This window comes from Equus asinus, chromosome 24 (assembly GCF_041296235.1).
Source record: "Equus asinus isolate D_3611 breed Donkey chromosome 24, EquAss-T2T_v2, whole genome shotgun sequence".
Classification (NCBI taxonomy): domain Eukaryota; kingdom Metazoa; phylum Chordata; class Mammalia; order Perissodactyla; family Equidae; genus Equus; species Equus asinus.
Genome location: NC_091813.1, coordinates 25,783,869 through 25,799,845, shown reverse-complemented (window position 1 = coordinate 25,799,845; position 15,977 = coordinate 25,783,869). Strand labels below are relative to the sequence as shown.

General features: G+C 39.3%; 1 protein-coding gene across 4 annotated transcripts in view; it reads right to left on the bottom strand.

The window, feature by feature from the left end:
- Positions 1-15,977, bottom strand: part of HTR1E (5-hydroxytryptamine receptor 1E) — a 73,945-nt gene that overhangs the window by 21,390 nt on the left and 36,578 nt on the right. For all 4 annotated transcript variants that reach the window (XR_011497809.1, XR_011497810.1, XM_070496566.1 and 1 more), the window contains one exon: positions 4,358-4,517. The gene's annotated coding sequence lies outside the window, so the exon portion shown is untranslated. The remainder of the gene's footprint in view (positions 1-4,357; positions 4,518-15,977) is intronic.

Below are 15,977 nucleotides of genomic sequence, written 5' to 3'. Positions count from 1 at the left end.
GCGGCCCAGGGTTTCGTTGGTTTGGATCCCGGGCGCGGACATGGCCCTGCTCATCAGGCCATGTTGAGGTGGCGTCCCACGTGCCACAACTAGAAGGACCCACAACTAAAATATACAACTATGTACTGGGGGAATTTGGGGAGAAAAAGCAGAAAGAAAAAAAAAATAGAGTGGCAACAGTTGTTAGCTCAGGTGCTAATCTTTAAAAAAAAAAAGTTTCCCCTTGTTGTAACATATATTGTAGAGTTTATAAGAAGCAAGTGGATGCACACATGCAATTTTATTTAATTCTCCAGATGTGGGGAGACACTTATAATTGGACAGATACTATCGGAGTTAAAGGTTGACTATGGTCCTTGTCCTTGAGATGCTCACAGTTCACCAGGGAAGGCAGACCTGATTCCTCTACATCATAGCCTGAGTGAAACTAGGCTGATAAGAGGACCCCAAGTCCCCCCATGTTAATTGATCATTCCTAGCCATAATGGTACCCTCAACACTGGCTACTGACTAGCACTATTCAAGTTCCTTTGACCTGGAACACTTTCCCTCATTTCCTCTCCTCATTTGAACCCGAATCTTTTTCCAAGTCACACAAATCCCATCCCATTTGTGAAGTCTTTTCTGACATTCCTTAAATCATTTGTTTAAATATCCAAGATCCTTAACAAGACAGGAAACAATAAGTGTTGGAGAGGATGTGGAGAGAAGGGAACCCTCATTCACTGCTGGTGGGAGTGCAAACTGGTGCCACCACTGTGGAAAACACTATGGAAATTCCTCAGAAAATTAAGGATAGATCTACCATATGATGCAGCTATCCCACTGCTGGGTATTTATCCAAAGAGCTTGAAAACACAAAGGCATAAAGATACTTGCACCCCTATGTTCATTGCAGCATTATTCACAATAGTCAAGACTTGCAAGCAACCTAGGTGCCTATCAAGGGACGAACGGATAAAGATGTGGTATATACACACAATGGAATACCTCTCAGCCGTAAGAAATGATGAAATATGGCCATTTGCGACAACATGGATGGAACTTGAGGGTATTATGCTAAGTGAAATAAGTCAGAGGGAGAAAGTCAAATACCGTATGATCTCACTCATAAGTAAAAGATAAAAACGACAAACACACAGAGACAGAGATTGGATTGGTGGTTACCAGAGGGGAAGTGAGGAGAGAGGAGGGTGAAAGAGGTAATCAGGCACATGTGTGAGGTGGTGGATTGTAATTAGTCTTTGAGTGGTGAACATGATGTAATCTACACAGAAATCAAAATATATAATGATGTACACCCGAAGTTTATATAATGTTATAAACCAACGTTACCACAATTAAAAAAAAAATATCCAAGACCAAGTTGAGACTTTAGAGGGCTCGGGCATTGTAAAAATACTTTGATGTTCCTTCTACATGTAATTAAAGAATGATAAATAATTTAAATATAAGAAAGTCCCACAAAGTACTTACTTTTCTTTTGATGACCATTTTAATGCCTTTTAAGGACATCTCAAGGATCAAATTGTCTCAAAAGCTTTCTTTTAGAGAAAAAAGAGACAGAAAAGTCTTTATTTTTCATGCTCCTGCATTGGAATCCTAAAAGGTCCTTGATTTCCTTTGGGGTAATCTAGCATCGTTCAGGCCTGCCTCCCATACTGGACTGACAGCACTATCCCTGTTTCCTTAGTTCACAGCCCAGTAAGTGGCACATAGTAGATGTTCAATAAACATCTGAGTTAATAAAACATCTTTGTTCAATAAACAAAATGACTGAGTGAGTAAATTGTAGTTAATTACCATCACTTCACGTATGCTGTCTTTGACTATTAATGCAGCATTCAGAACAAAATAGGTGTTAATAAATGGTTGTCTGATGATGTTTGTGGCAGTGATGATTAGCTGTGCACCAAAACTCATGCTTCTCATTCCTTCGTCTAGGTTTACCAGTGGGAAGTTGCAATCCAATCAAGGACTACATTTTCCATGCCCCTTTTCCTTGCACCTAGGTTTCATTCTGTGATTATTTCTTATCAATGAAATGTGAGCAAAAGTGATGTTTTTTACTTTTGGGCTTTGGCTTTAAAAGAAGCAAGAGTATTTCTCCATGCTTTCTTCTTTCATTGGCTGAATGCAGAAGATTATGAGGGCTTGAATGGCAGGACCAAAACACAGAGGAGTCTGTCTGAAATCACTGTGTAGAGGAGAGCTATCTCTTAATTCAGAATTCTCGAGTTGGACCATTATTTGAGCAAGACATAAACTTCTGCTGGGTCAAGCAGAATTATAGGACCTACCACACTGGAAGATAATTTTGTATTTTACACACGTTTTCTGAAACCACTTCTGCTTTTGTTTCTTAAGTCTGAAGAGGTGTCCTTTTGAGGCCTAAATACATATGCCCAGTCACAGAATGTATTAGAGAAGTGAGGCTGTACCTTAAAAGATCAAAGCCATCAAAACAAAGGCCACAGCAACTAAGATCCAGTTACCTCCAGGAAATAGATCATATTGGAATTTCTTACAGCAACAGGAAGGATGAACCATGTTAAAAAGCCCAATTTGGAAAATTTTTTATAGTATTTCCAAAAATAAATGTGAGTATAGGCCAATATGAACTTGAATTTAATCAGGGGGGGATTGATCAGGAAAAGTATTAGTTAAGTAAAAGTCAAATAACTCTAGAAGTATACACATAGTTAAATAACTATACTATTATTGTAATTCGAGACATGATCTTTGATTTTTTTTGAATTTTATATATTGGTTATTTTTGAAAACTAATTGCTTAGTGACATGGATAGGTTTTTTCAATCAGAAATAGAGAAAGAATTTGATTTGAAACATTTTCATACTATTGGAATGCATTCTTTGATGATTATTAAGCTTTACTATACTCTGCTTAAATTTTCTTTGGCTATGAAATTATTCAGAACTATATGAATCTAACAATGGACACACTGTAAAACTGACCAAACTTCTTGGAAAACAAAATTAAGATGAGTGAGCTGAAAGGATGCTCTGGTTCTAGGAGTGTTAGTTGGAAAAACTTTTGTTGATTTTTAAAAACAAATATTATATACTTAAATGGGGCCCCTGAACAATAACCACCAAATCAAATAATCAAACAAACAAACAAGAAACATTTCAAGGAGTACCCAGGAAAATTCGTCCACCGAAGTAGAAGACACATGAGATAGATGTCATTGTTCTCAAGTAATTACTGGCTTATTTAAACTCAAATTATTTTTCTCATGATTTTATAAGGTCTTGAAGTTAGTTAACATTTTTAATTTTTTGCTTGAACCGGAAGCATCACAGCAGAAACAAAAGGTATCCTGCTCCCAAAGACACACTAACTGTGTCCCAGAATCGGCAGGGCCATGGGATCGTCTTAATTCCCATCCCACCCCACACCTCAAATTCTACTGTAATAAGCTACAGAAGCTCTTACCATAATCGCAGTTGGAGAGTTTATTGGTGGCAGAATAGTTTAAGACATCAGAGGCTACATGAGAGGGTAGATACTAAACTCTGAATTCCCATAGTGGAATTCTTAAAAAGGACTATAGAAATACAGTGAATCATTCAAGCTGATCATTTAAAAACCCACAAAGTGAATTAGAGCGAAGCCCTCTTCTAATTGCATTAGACTGATGAGACTCTTTCTTAGTGGTAACATGCAGTCAAATTTATTCATACTCTTCAGTTTGAGCCTGTTAATAAACAGTAAGGTAAATACTACTGAACTAGCACATTTTGATTATGCATATATATTTAGCGGAAGGTAAACTAACAAGCACTTCCATATTGGTACCTGTTGAATGAAGATGGATGAAAAAAAACAAAGAGAATAATGCAGCATCTATTCCTGAGTCTGACATTCACCAAAGCAAAATATTAGTGCTTTTGGCACAATTGGTAACTGTATAAACAGAAGATGCTTTACTCTTATTCACTATGATGAGTACTTATTGAATAATGGAAATACACCAAAGTCAAAAGAGTCAAACTTTAAGTATGCTGATGTGAGATGAAGTACAATTACAATCTTTTTCTTTTTCCTTTTCTCTTCTTCGTTGCTCACGTCATCTCTTGACTCAGAAAGAAATGGTTTGAATAATACATTTTCAGCATACATGGCAAGAAATTATGGGAAAAAGAGACTCTGGTTAAGGGATGAAAGCATTTCTAGAAGGGTGTTCTAGAGTTTTGCCTTCAGCTTCCACTAGACATCTCTGAGGGGGCAGTTCCCAGTGTGTGGAGTGACCACGACGCTGTCAGGGCGCCACAGCTCGAGCTCTGTCTTTGCTACCCGCCAGCTGTTTCCCTTTGAGGAAGATGCTCAGCCTACCTGGTCCTCAGTTTTCCTCCTTTGGCTGTTGGAGTTGTTGGGGGTAGGATGGATTGGAACACTCATTTTCTTTCCTGCAGTTTCTTACGGAGGCAAGGGGAGTATCTGCTTGACTTCTCAGAAGAGAGCAGCAACATCTTCAGTAAAAACTTTCCATCCACTGAAAAAACATGAGCGACTGGTGAGATGGGGGAAAGCCTGATATTCACACCCACCCATTCCTCTCAGTTCATAGTCCTGCCCTGGTAAGGCCGGAGCTCACACAATTCAGGCTCCGTTGGTAAACAGACCATTGGAACGCGAGCCTATTCCAGCCTCACTTCAGTTCTCTCTGTTCCAGCTCCATAGCGTGACACTGGCTGGAAAAGTCAGGGTGGTCATTCTCTGATTATCTCCAATTCAGGAGAGAGGGACAAAAGTGCAATTTTGGCATCAGGTGGAAACTGAATTTGCCAACTAACTTTAATGAAGCAGATGACTTGATTCTTATTTGAAAACTTGTGTTTGTTGTGAGAATTAAATGAGTTAATAGATGTAAAATCACGCAGACAGTACTTGGCACAAAAATAAATGCTGTTTAGGTACTAGCTATGATGATTATGATTATGATTATTGTTATTATTATTTTCAATGGGTTAGATTGCAAAAGGCTGTGGCTAGTTCGCCCAATCTTCCAACATGATTCAGTACTATTACCTGATTCACAAGGTTGTCCTGAGCATTAATTTAGATAATATATATTAATGCGCTTTGTAAACTTTAAAGGATATTATATAACAGTGATGATGACGTAATATTTAGGGTCTTCATGTGACTCCATGGGGTGCTATGCTTTGCCAAGTTCTCTCGTCTCTCCTGGGTTTTCCGGAACATTTCAATCTCTTGGTCAAATAACACAGTTAAGCATAACAGCGGAATTAGTAAGTACTTTGTGGGTTTTCCAGCATGAATAATTCATGGTAAAGATATTTCATAAACAGGCCATCTCTTAACTCCCTATTGAAAGAAAGCTGTTGTGGTTCTGGGCTTCTGCCTGTTGTGCTATTTTAAAAGATTTCAGAACATTTATGTAAGAATCCAAGATTGTGACTAGAATTTGGACAGATGTCAAGAGAGTGTTTTAATGTTAAGCCAAACCTGGATTTAACTCCTTTGTGTTATATACCTGCTAGTTTTCTTTCTAAGACAAAGTATGGTCATCAAATGGCCAGGGCCATTTCTTGTTCTTAGTATTGTCTTATGTTTCTCACTAACTTTATCCTAATTTACTAAATAATCTCAAAGACCAGATAAATATCATCAGAAATTTATTGAGCACCAACTTTGTGCCAGTGAGTGTTCCACTTCTTGGGGATATGGTGTAAATAAAACAGATCAAAAACTGCCCTCCATAAGTTTATATTCTGTTCCTAGCGTAATTCATTTAAAATGAAGTTTTAATTGTGGCTCCCTTAGAGACAGACTTAAAAGTGCATTTTATATAATTCCTTGGAACTATAAATTACGGGAATAGCTCTTTATTTCTTATGTGGAAACACTCCCCAAAACTTTAGGATGTTTATTATGTTATTAATTTATTTGATCAGATTAACCTAACAGACTTATTTGCATGTTTATTTTATAATCTCCTATTAGGACAAAAGTAAATAATTGTTTTCAGCATAGATAATACCACCGATGTGTTTGAGTTGATTTTTTTTTTTTTTTTAGGAAGACTAGCCTTGAGCTAACTACTGCCAATCCTCCTCTTTTTGTTGAGGAAGACTGACCCTGAGCTAACATCCGTGCCCATCTTCCTCTGCTTTATATGTGGGATGCCTACCACAGCATGGCTTGCCAAGCGGTGCCATGTCCGCAGCCAGGATCCGAACCGGCGAACCCCGGGCCACCGAGAAGGGGAATGTGTGGACCTAACCGCTGTGCCACCGGGCCAGGCCTAAGTTGATATTTTTAAGTTACATTTTCCTCAACGTCTTTCAGTCACTAATACCTCCTTATCCTAGAACTTGAGGTATATATTTTCTTTGAAAGAATATCTTTAAAGTTTGACTAGAAGAATCTAGCAATAGTGACATGTATGTTCCTAATTTAGCAGTTCTTAAATCAATATTTTGTGGAAATTAATTATGTCTTAGGAAAGGACTTTCTTTCTGGGTTTTGCTAAATTCAATTGAAACAATAGAGCTACATGTTAAGTTAGATCTGAAAAATGGCCCTGTGTTTTAGAAATTGTGAATGGCTCAAGTTCAGGAAAGATGAAACGGAAGGTATTCTTACTAACAGTTTGAAATAATCAAACTCTGCTTATTTATAGAAAACAAAAGATAGATTTGCATAATTTCTTTTACTTATTAAAGATGTTTCTGAATTTGCAATGCATTCTGCCATCCTTAACTAAGCTTCTCTTTTGCATGGCCTCTCTGTCTCTGTCTCTGTGTCTCTCTTTCTGTCTGCATTCTCTAATCAGGTAACACAGACTTATGCTGGAAGGTTTAGGGTGTGAAAATTGCAAGGTAAGTAGAATATAATTAAATCATGTGGCTTGATAATGAATCAGTAATATGCTATATTCCACATAGATTTGATTGGCTTTCATTCAAATTACCCAGTTTCATTCTATTAGTTTTAGAACTTTCATATTTTATAATCTTTCTTTGTTCCATTTGGTTTCCCAGGACAGTGAGCTCAAGATCTTTTAACTTCTGCATAGTCAGATTCCAGACTAGTCTTTAGAACCTTAGAACCTTTCTCCCTTTGTCTGGGAGAAAAACAGGTAATTAAACTGAAGACACAAAGTAGGTCGACCAGTTGGACAGGATGTAGTGCACACTGTGATGCTCATCCCACTCTCCTCTCCAGGCTGACCCATCCCAGGGCCCTCCCTCCCTCAGTCCTTCTTTACAGGTGTATCCCCTAAGAGGACAACCCAACCAACCTTCTGCACACAATTCTCCCTCTCAGTGTGTTTCCAGGAAAGACAATCTAAGACAGAAGGGGAGTGGTCTAGGGCATTGTCTCCAATCTTTCTTTGTTTCCCAAAGACCAGTAAAAGCGTAAAATTTTCGGGGCCCTCTCCGTGGCTGAGTGGTTAAGTTCACGCGCTCTGCTGCAGTGGCCCAGGGTTCGGATCCTGGGCGCGGACATGGCACTGCTCGTCAGGCCACGTTGAGGCGGCGTCCCACATCCCACAACTAGAAGGACCTGCAACTAAGATATACAACTGTGTACAGTGGGGCTTTGGGGAGATAAAGCAGGGGAAAAAAAAAAAAGATTGGCAACAGTTGTTAGCCCAGGTGCCAATCTTTAAAAAAAAAAAAGTGTAAAACCTTCTAAAGCATATTTAGAAGGTAGATGTTTTCTAAAGAGAATTGAAGTAGGGAGTAGGTTTTTGGACAATTGGGTGATTATGGTGGAAGGAGAGAGGAGATAGATACTTATGGGGAAAATGTGGTCTATAATTAAGAAGAGAGAAATGAGATAGGGCTTTTAATGCCTAAAGACACCCCACCTTCATGAGTGAATTGCCCTGTTATAGAGCTTGAGAACACTGACTTTTGAGGCCAAGCCCACCTGGTTCTCATTCCTGAGGGAGTGGTGGATATTGCTAAAGGGACATGTGGAGGGGCTCAGGGTGCAGAGGCATCACTCAAGGCAGAAATCAAAGTCAAGTGAAATGCTTAATTTTCTACGAAAAACAAATGAAGTATTTGAGATGTAGTGGTCTTGCCTGGCTAGTGTTGCTGGAGACAGTGGGTGACAAGAATGAAGGCACTGGCTTTAGAATGTTAGGTCCAAATCCTGGCTCTGTCCCTCACTAACTATTGTCTGGTTAAGTTACTTGACTTCTCTGAGACCAATGAATTAGAGATAATATCAAAAGACAGTTGTGAGAATTAAATAATATATGTAATACACTTAATACAGTGTGTAGTAAGTATCGAGTACATAAATAGTTATTGATTTATATCATGTAGGAACGTTGTTCAAATACCATGTGACAGCTTACACAGAATACTTCAGCCTCAGCAGTGGTCGAACAGCTCTTCCCTCTGTTCTAGGATGTTGAAGAAGATATTAAGGAGAGTTTCTTCAATGGAGCTGAATTACAAAGTAAAGCTCTACTCTAGGGCATAAATTATCCTCTTTATTCCTTATAGCTTTGTGGAGTCGTTATTTAGGTATGTAAATATTTACCTGTGAATGGTAAACATAATTTATGCAATTCGGGGAAATGCCAAGGTTCATGGGAGGCTGTAACTGTTATTCTCTCAAAAAGTTACTGAAGACTTGCTGTATTTTAGTGTCATCTGCTGGTCTCTTTCTCTAAAATTTAATTTAAAATAGAATATTTGGCATTCTCTATATCCGTTAAAAAAAAGCCCTTTTTAAATTAAAACAACCAATAAGCAGCAAAACTGATGGTTCCTATTAGGCATGATAATTAGGGACATGCATGAGAAGTACAGAATTTTAAAGGCGGAAGTGACATCAGAGCCTCTGTTGCTTCAACCCCTTTTATGAAAATAAAAGAGGCTGGAGGCGTGAAGGGACTTGCCAGAGTCCTACAGCTTGTTAGTCAAAAGACAGATCAGAACCAGCGCCTCCAGACCAGAAGTCCAGAACTTTCTCCATTGCACCACACAATCTAAACCATCAATTCCCGAAAAGACACAGACGCGATGAGCTAGTGGCCTTTCAGACAGCCTGTACACAAGGACTCTCCACAGATCAGTTCAAATTACACACACACCAACCCACGCTCCCTGGCACCATTTATATTCATGACAACTAAAAAGAGAAACGCGAATTCAATGTGAATTAGTATAGTTTGGAGATGGAATGAAAGCAGATTGTCTCAAGCTTATACAAACACTTCGGTCTCCGACAGTAATAAAGTACTGCCAGGATTATAGAACTAGAAGGTTATTTTTGCCTGAGGGAAAAAGGATTGGATTTACTGTCAGAAAATTAATGATTATGAAACATGTATTTGTTTATATTCAAAAAGTTGTCAACATGAAGTATGATGACTAAAAACATTAACAAAATGGAAAAGATTCTAAAATACACATCTTTGCCCAGAATGTGTACCACAGCTGTTGTGGAACCAAACATCTCTGTTTCTTAATGAGAGTCCCTCCTGCGCTGTTATCAGGGCAGCGTCTGCTTCCCTGTCAGGTCCTTCTCCATCGTTGACCCTATTCAGGCCCCGGGGACTGACCTCTTCAGACAGGATAATCCAGCTCCCCTTCCCTCAGCTTTTGGGTGAATTTGGTCCATGAGAGGTTCTGGCAGGAGGTCAGAGGATGGGGAGAGAGTGAGGCTGAGGCATTTATGTTCCTGGCTCCTTTCCTCTTGGGCTGTCATTTGGCAGTTCCTGCATCCCTCTACCTAAGGTCATAGCTCTTCTCAGGAGCTCTTGTCCTCTAGCTCCCACCCTCACTGGGCTAGCTTCTGAGAAAACTCCCTCTTCTTGCTCTGCAGGCTTAGGAGTGCTAGTGGCTTTTACTGTTGGCAAACCTAATTTGATTAGGTAGGAGGATTCTGACTGTAAATACAAAAGCCCAATTCAAGGAAGAATTGTACAGTAAACAAGTTTATTATCTCGCATAACAGAGAGTCTGGAAGTGAAGTTTTGGTCAGGTTGGTGACTCAGTAATTCAATGATGCCATCGAGGATCCAAATTCTCATACTTTGCTCTGCCATCCTCAGTGTGACAGCATTGAATTCGGACTGGCTTGTCTTACGGTTTCACCATCGCCGTGGCTTCCTTTAATCCTGTCCACTCTTTTGTAAATATGCCTTTCATTAAAATCTCTTAAATTACCCTTTTTCATGGGCCATAAGTTTCCTGCCAGGATTTTGATTGACACAGCATGCCCCTAATTTGTACATGCACTGCAACGTATTGTCATTAAATATCTTAAAGCCTCTAGTGGCTTCTTATGCGCTTGTTGTATTTCCCAACTATACTGTAACAGATTCAAATACATATACAACCACTTTGCCGTATCCAAGAGGCGGTTTCCTTATGTTGGTCCTCCCTTATATGCGTCCATGTGAAAACTCTAAACATATCTCATTTTATTCCTTCTATCTCCTTTCCCCTTTCATGGTAATTTCTCTGACCACCTACACTTGTCCTTCAGTCTCCAGAAATAGTTTTAACTTTTTTTGAGTCATGACTCCTTTGTGAATGAGGTGAAAATACAGTTTTTCTCCCCAGAACAGTATCTAAGACATACACAGAACAAATTTGCAGATGATTTATTTTACTGAATTGGAAAGTGATTTTGACCACAGAATGATTTATTCATGGAAAAAAATCATGTAAAATCTAATGGTGACTTTCTGGAAATAATTAAAATGAATCTAATTTGTGCAAAAACACTCCCTAAAAGTAAACATTAACTCTGCCCAAATTAAGGCTTCTGATGTTAAACTTAAGAAGAGGTTGACACAGCGACATGAAAGTTATCTTGGGCACCAACTGATTTTGACATTTTTATTTTGATGGCAGCCAGTGCTAAAAAATTGTGACTCAAAGCTAGGCTGCTGTCAGAGAACGTCAGAATTCTCCAAGACTCTTTTGGGTTGAATTTATGTAGCATCCTTCCCTTTGTCTTCAAATCAGTGAGTTCACCTTTGCAAGCTGGTATTTTTGATTGTCTCTATGCCAGAAAAGAATGGATTATGAGTCCATATTTACATTTTAAAGTTGTCTGGACAGAAGGAATCTGCAAGCAAATTCTCCAGTGTTTCCAGGTGTTTTCAGATTTCTTTCTGCAGTGAAACTGAGAAGGCCTTGTAACTCTTGACTCCAACTGGTAACAGCGCTTTCCCCAGCACTGCAGGCTGGCATGGATGTCTGCCTGCAAGGTCAGCTTTCAGACTGGACCTGGGACATGGTTTGATTAGGTAGGATGATTCTGGCTGTAAATACAAACACCTGATTCAAGGAAGAATTGTACAGTAAAAAAGTTTATTATCTCACATAACAGAGAGTCCAGACGTGAAGTTTTGATCAGGTTGGTGACTCGGTAATTCAATGATGTCATCAAGGATCCAAATTCTCCCCTTATTTTGCTCTGATATCCTGACTGTGACAGCATTGAATTCAAACTGGCTTCTCTTATGGTTTCAAGATACTTCCCAGCACTATCTGATCCAACATATATTCTTGTCGCCATCCTGAAAGAGAGAGAACGTTTTCCTCCAACTATGAATTGACCAACGCTTGGCACGCGACTTCTCTATCTACAGCAGGAGCCAGGACAACACCTTGTGCTCACTGCAGGAACAATGGGACAATGAAGTCTGTGTTCCCTCAGTCATTTCGGGGGGTGGGGGGATATCCAAACAAAATCAGGATTCTAGGAGGAAGGACAAAAGAGAAATAGATGTTGGGAAAGTAACTAATGTTCTCTATGATGTTTTCAATAGTATCTATAAAAGCACCAGTAGGAAGCATATAGAAAGATTTATCTTAGTAAAAATATCTGCTAATGAAACCAAACTATGAATTAACTCTTTATAGAGTTATTCTGAGAACGGGTACTCCTTTTCTCTGAAACTTTTCCCTTAAATTCTATTATACTTTTGGAAATCCATCAATCATACATGTAGTAGAGAAGAACTTCATATTTATTATACTTTTTTGAAGCAAAACTGATAAAAAAGCAATGGTTTAATACCCTGGCTTTGAGAAGGCCACAGCACTAGACAAGACATCTTTCTGGATGGTTGGTGGGGGATGGAGTCTGACGCATTGACATCATGAGTCGCAGGATGTGTCATTCCTTTCTTTATCAGCAAAGTCAGATGTGATGCTAACAGGTGCAGGGGCTCCATCTGTACGTATAATATCCATATTTTTATCAGTAAAGTTTTGCTCAATCAAGAATCTTCTCACCATTTTGCAGATGTTGATGCCTGTGTAGTTTCCAAAAGTGACTCTCACAATAAGAATTATTTAAAGGTGTCAGTAAGCATACATGTAGACAGAATCCAGAAGTTGGCTGTACCAAGCTTCCGGATGTCAGTTTCATTCGGTTGTGTGTAAAGGAAGTGTGTGAACTAACAGTTTCTCCATTATTTACTTAGACATGTCAGTGATCCTGGAGTTGATGATTTTTGTCATTTTGACAGTAGCACTTTTTTGGGGCTGATTATAGTGCTGGAGCCCTTTGCCATGGGGTTTGGTGGCCAAGCCAGACTCTCCTCAATGCCATTCCACCGCTTCCGTTAGCATTGCTGTTGGTTAGCTTCCCTCTTCTGCCTTTTCTCCCCTAGGTCTCTTCTTCCCATGCCCCTCTTTGCTGCCTTCCTCATTCTCGCCATTTCCCTTATTTTCTCATCTCTCTCCCTCCTTCTGTCTTCCATAACTCCTTCCTTGTGTTCCCTTTGTTTCTGCCATCATTCTTGTTGCATCAGAAGAATCTTTCCAGCAACAGAATGTAATAGGCAGTGATTTTCATTAAAAAAAAAATAATTTGATTCTCTTTTGCCAATGTTTCATCCACAGAGGGATGAGTGACAGTGAAGGAAACTCTCATGGTGAAGGAGTGTGTGTGTGTGTGTGTGCATGTGTGTGATGCGTAATGAAAAACGGATACATTTTCTCTTTTAAATGATGATTGTGTTGAGGACTGGTCTGGTGGGTAGAAAAAAAGGAATCCCTCTTCCTTGAGTGTGTTTCACATATTCAAATAAAGTCAGGGTTTGGCCAAGGACTTTAAGGTATTAAAATGTCCCTAGACCAAAAATTCCACCAGTATCTCTTTTCCTTTAACTTAAAAATTTTCTTATTTGCAAGCAGGGTAAAGGGGATATCCATGTATGGGACAGTCTAGTGGAGAGGGCACTCATGTAGGATGGCCTGGAGTTAGTTATCAGAGTCTAAGCAGAGGGAAGAGGGCATCCACGTGGGGGCCAATGGCCTGGCATGCGGGTGTCAGAGAATGAATAGGTTGGGGAGGGTATATCTACAGGGCGGCGGGTAAGGAGGGTGACATGGCATGGGGTTTCAGTGACTGAGCAGGGCAAGAAGGGCATCCAAGTGTGGTCATGCCCTGAGAGCAGAAAGGAGGACATCTCTCGAGGGGAGGCAGTAGTTTCAAAGATGAGAGACTGGTTACATACAGGGAAAGTGTTTAAATAAGTAACTATATTAAGGACAACCGGAGTCAGGTTTATCACTGTTGGAAAAAGGAATTGCAAATATGGAAAGCTGGAATAAACTCAGCAGAGTTGGAAGATTTAAATGTGAAAACTCATGGTTTTCAGTATGTACAGACAGATGTTTCAATAACTATAGGTGTAAATATGTGTGGATTTATATGTACGTGTGTACACCTGTATTCCCAAGCTTCCTGATCTCTGTCCACTGGGTGGTCCTGGGAGCAGTGACACTCCAAAAGCAATTGGAAGTCCTAGGGCTCAGAGCTTGGCTTCTAAATACCATTCTCAAGGGAACCAGGAGTCCTTGTAGAAATGGATGATTCCAGGTCTAGGGCAATGAGCTTGGAACATCTTATACCACAAAACAAGGAAATGCTCAAAGAATTATGAGGACATATCAAAGGACACAGGAGCCACTTTGAAGGGCCTCAGACTGGCCAAATCTGTGTCCATTTGAGCTTCAAAATAAATAAATGATAGTAATGGACTATGGCTTATAGAATAAAATGAACAGTGAGTCCATACTGATAAAAAATACATGCATGAATAAAAGTTTCAGATTATATCCCCACAAAATATTATTAATAACATGGGGAAAAGAGTAACTGCAGAGTTGAGAAGACTGGCAGAAATCATTGTAATCAAGTGATTGAAGTGAACATAAGCAATAATAGAACAAATTGCAAGCACGCACCATTTAATAGGAACATAGCATAGGTTCTGTGATATTTTTACTAAAGATGTATAACCTGGATCTAGTCATGAGGATACATCAGACAAACCCACATTGATGGATATTCTACTGGCCTGTACTTTTCTAAACTGTTGAGGTCACGAACATGAAGATTGAAACACTGTTCCAAACTGAATGAGATTAAAGAGACATGATAATTAAGTGCAACACTTGATTCTGAAGAGGACCTTTTTGCTGTAAAGAACATTAGTAGAGTGAGGAATAAATGGCATTAATGTTTCAATACTAATTTTCTGATTTTGATGGTTGTATTGCACTTATGTAGAGAATGTCTTTTTTTTTGTAGGAAATGCACACTAAAGTATTCAGTGGTGATGGGGCATTAGCTTGCAATACACTCTCAAATGGTTTACGAAAAAAGTTCTTGGTACTGTGCTTACAACTTTTCTGTAAGTTTGATTGTTTTAAAATAAAAAGTATACATATACAAAAAGGGCAAAAAAATGAAAATCAAAGGAAGGGAAACTATTTCCTGTTGTGGGTACAAGGAGGATTTTATGGAGAAGGAGATATTTGAGTGGAAGATTGAAGGATGGGAGGATGTGGTCCAGAAAAGATGAAGGGATTATTCTAGGCAGAGGATACCTGTGAGCTTTGTGGACTAATTGAATTTCACACACACACACACACACACACGGCCACTGCTTTGGTTCAGGCTTATCATTTCTTGCCCAGACTATTGTAACAGGCTCCCAGCAGGTCTTCCTGCCTCCAGACAAGGAGCATAGAACCTACTGTGACTTTTAAGCCAAGGATTTAAGATGAGAAAGTGGATGGCAGAGTGGAAGAGACTTGAGAGAGGAAGATAGTATTTTTCTCTAGGAAAGTAAATCCTCCTATTGAACAGCAAAGGGGTATCTGGCTTCGCTAGAAAATTTCTGTATCACAGACCAAGCTACGAAGTACAGCCGCAAAAGGAACTGGCTAATTAGAAACTGCAGCTGCCAAACAAGCTCCAGTCCTGAAGGCTCTTTTCAGAAAACATCCTCTGAAGAGAGCTGTTTACTTGATCTACCTGCTCTGGGAACCAGGATCTAATTATTGAAATAAAACTCATTCCTATAAAAGCTATACATGTTTATTACAGAAATTTGTGATGAAATAAAAATTATCCATCATCCCACAACCCTAATATAATCACTGGCAAATTTTCTTCTGTACTCCACCCCACTCTATACTCATAGATGTCTGTGACAGTTCTCTGCCTCTGTGTGTGTGTGTGTGTGTGTGTGCATGTTTGTGGTTTTTTCTTTTTTTACTTAATAATTACATTGTAAGCACTCTGTCTGGCTATACAATAATCTTTGAAAACATGATTTTTAAAGTTACAGGTATGCCATTATTGTTAGAAGTTTAGATTTTCTCCCCTATAACAGATAATGCTGCAATAACATATCTTTTTTTTTTGAGGAAGATTAGCCCTGAGCTAACATCTGCTGCCAATCCTCCTCTTTTTGCTGAGGAAGACTGGCCCTGAGCTAACATCTGTGCCCATCTTCCTCTACTTTATATGTGGGATGCCTGCCAGAGCATGGCTTGCCAAGTGGTGCCATGTCTGCACCTGGGATCTGAACCAGCGAACCCCAGGCCACAGAAGCGGAACGTGTGAACCTAACCACTGGGCCAATGGGCTGGCCCCATGACATATCTTTTCTGAGTCTTTAATTATTTTCTTAAGATAACTC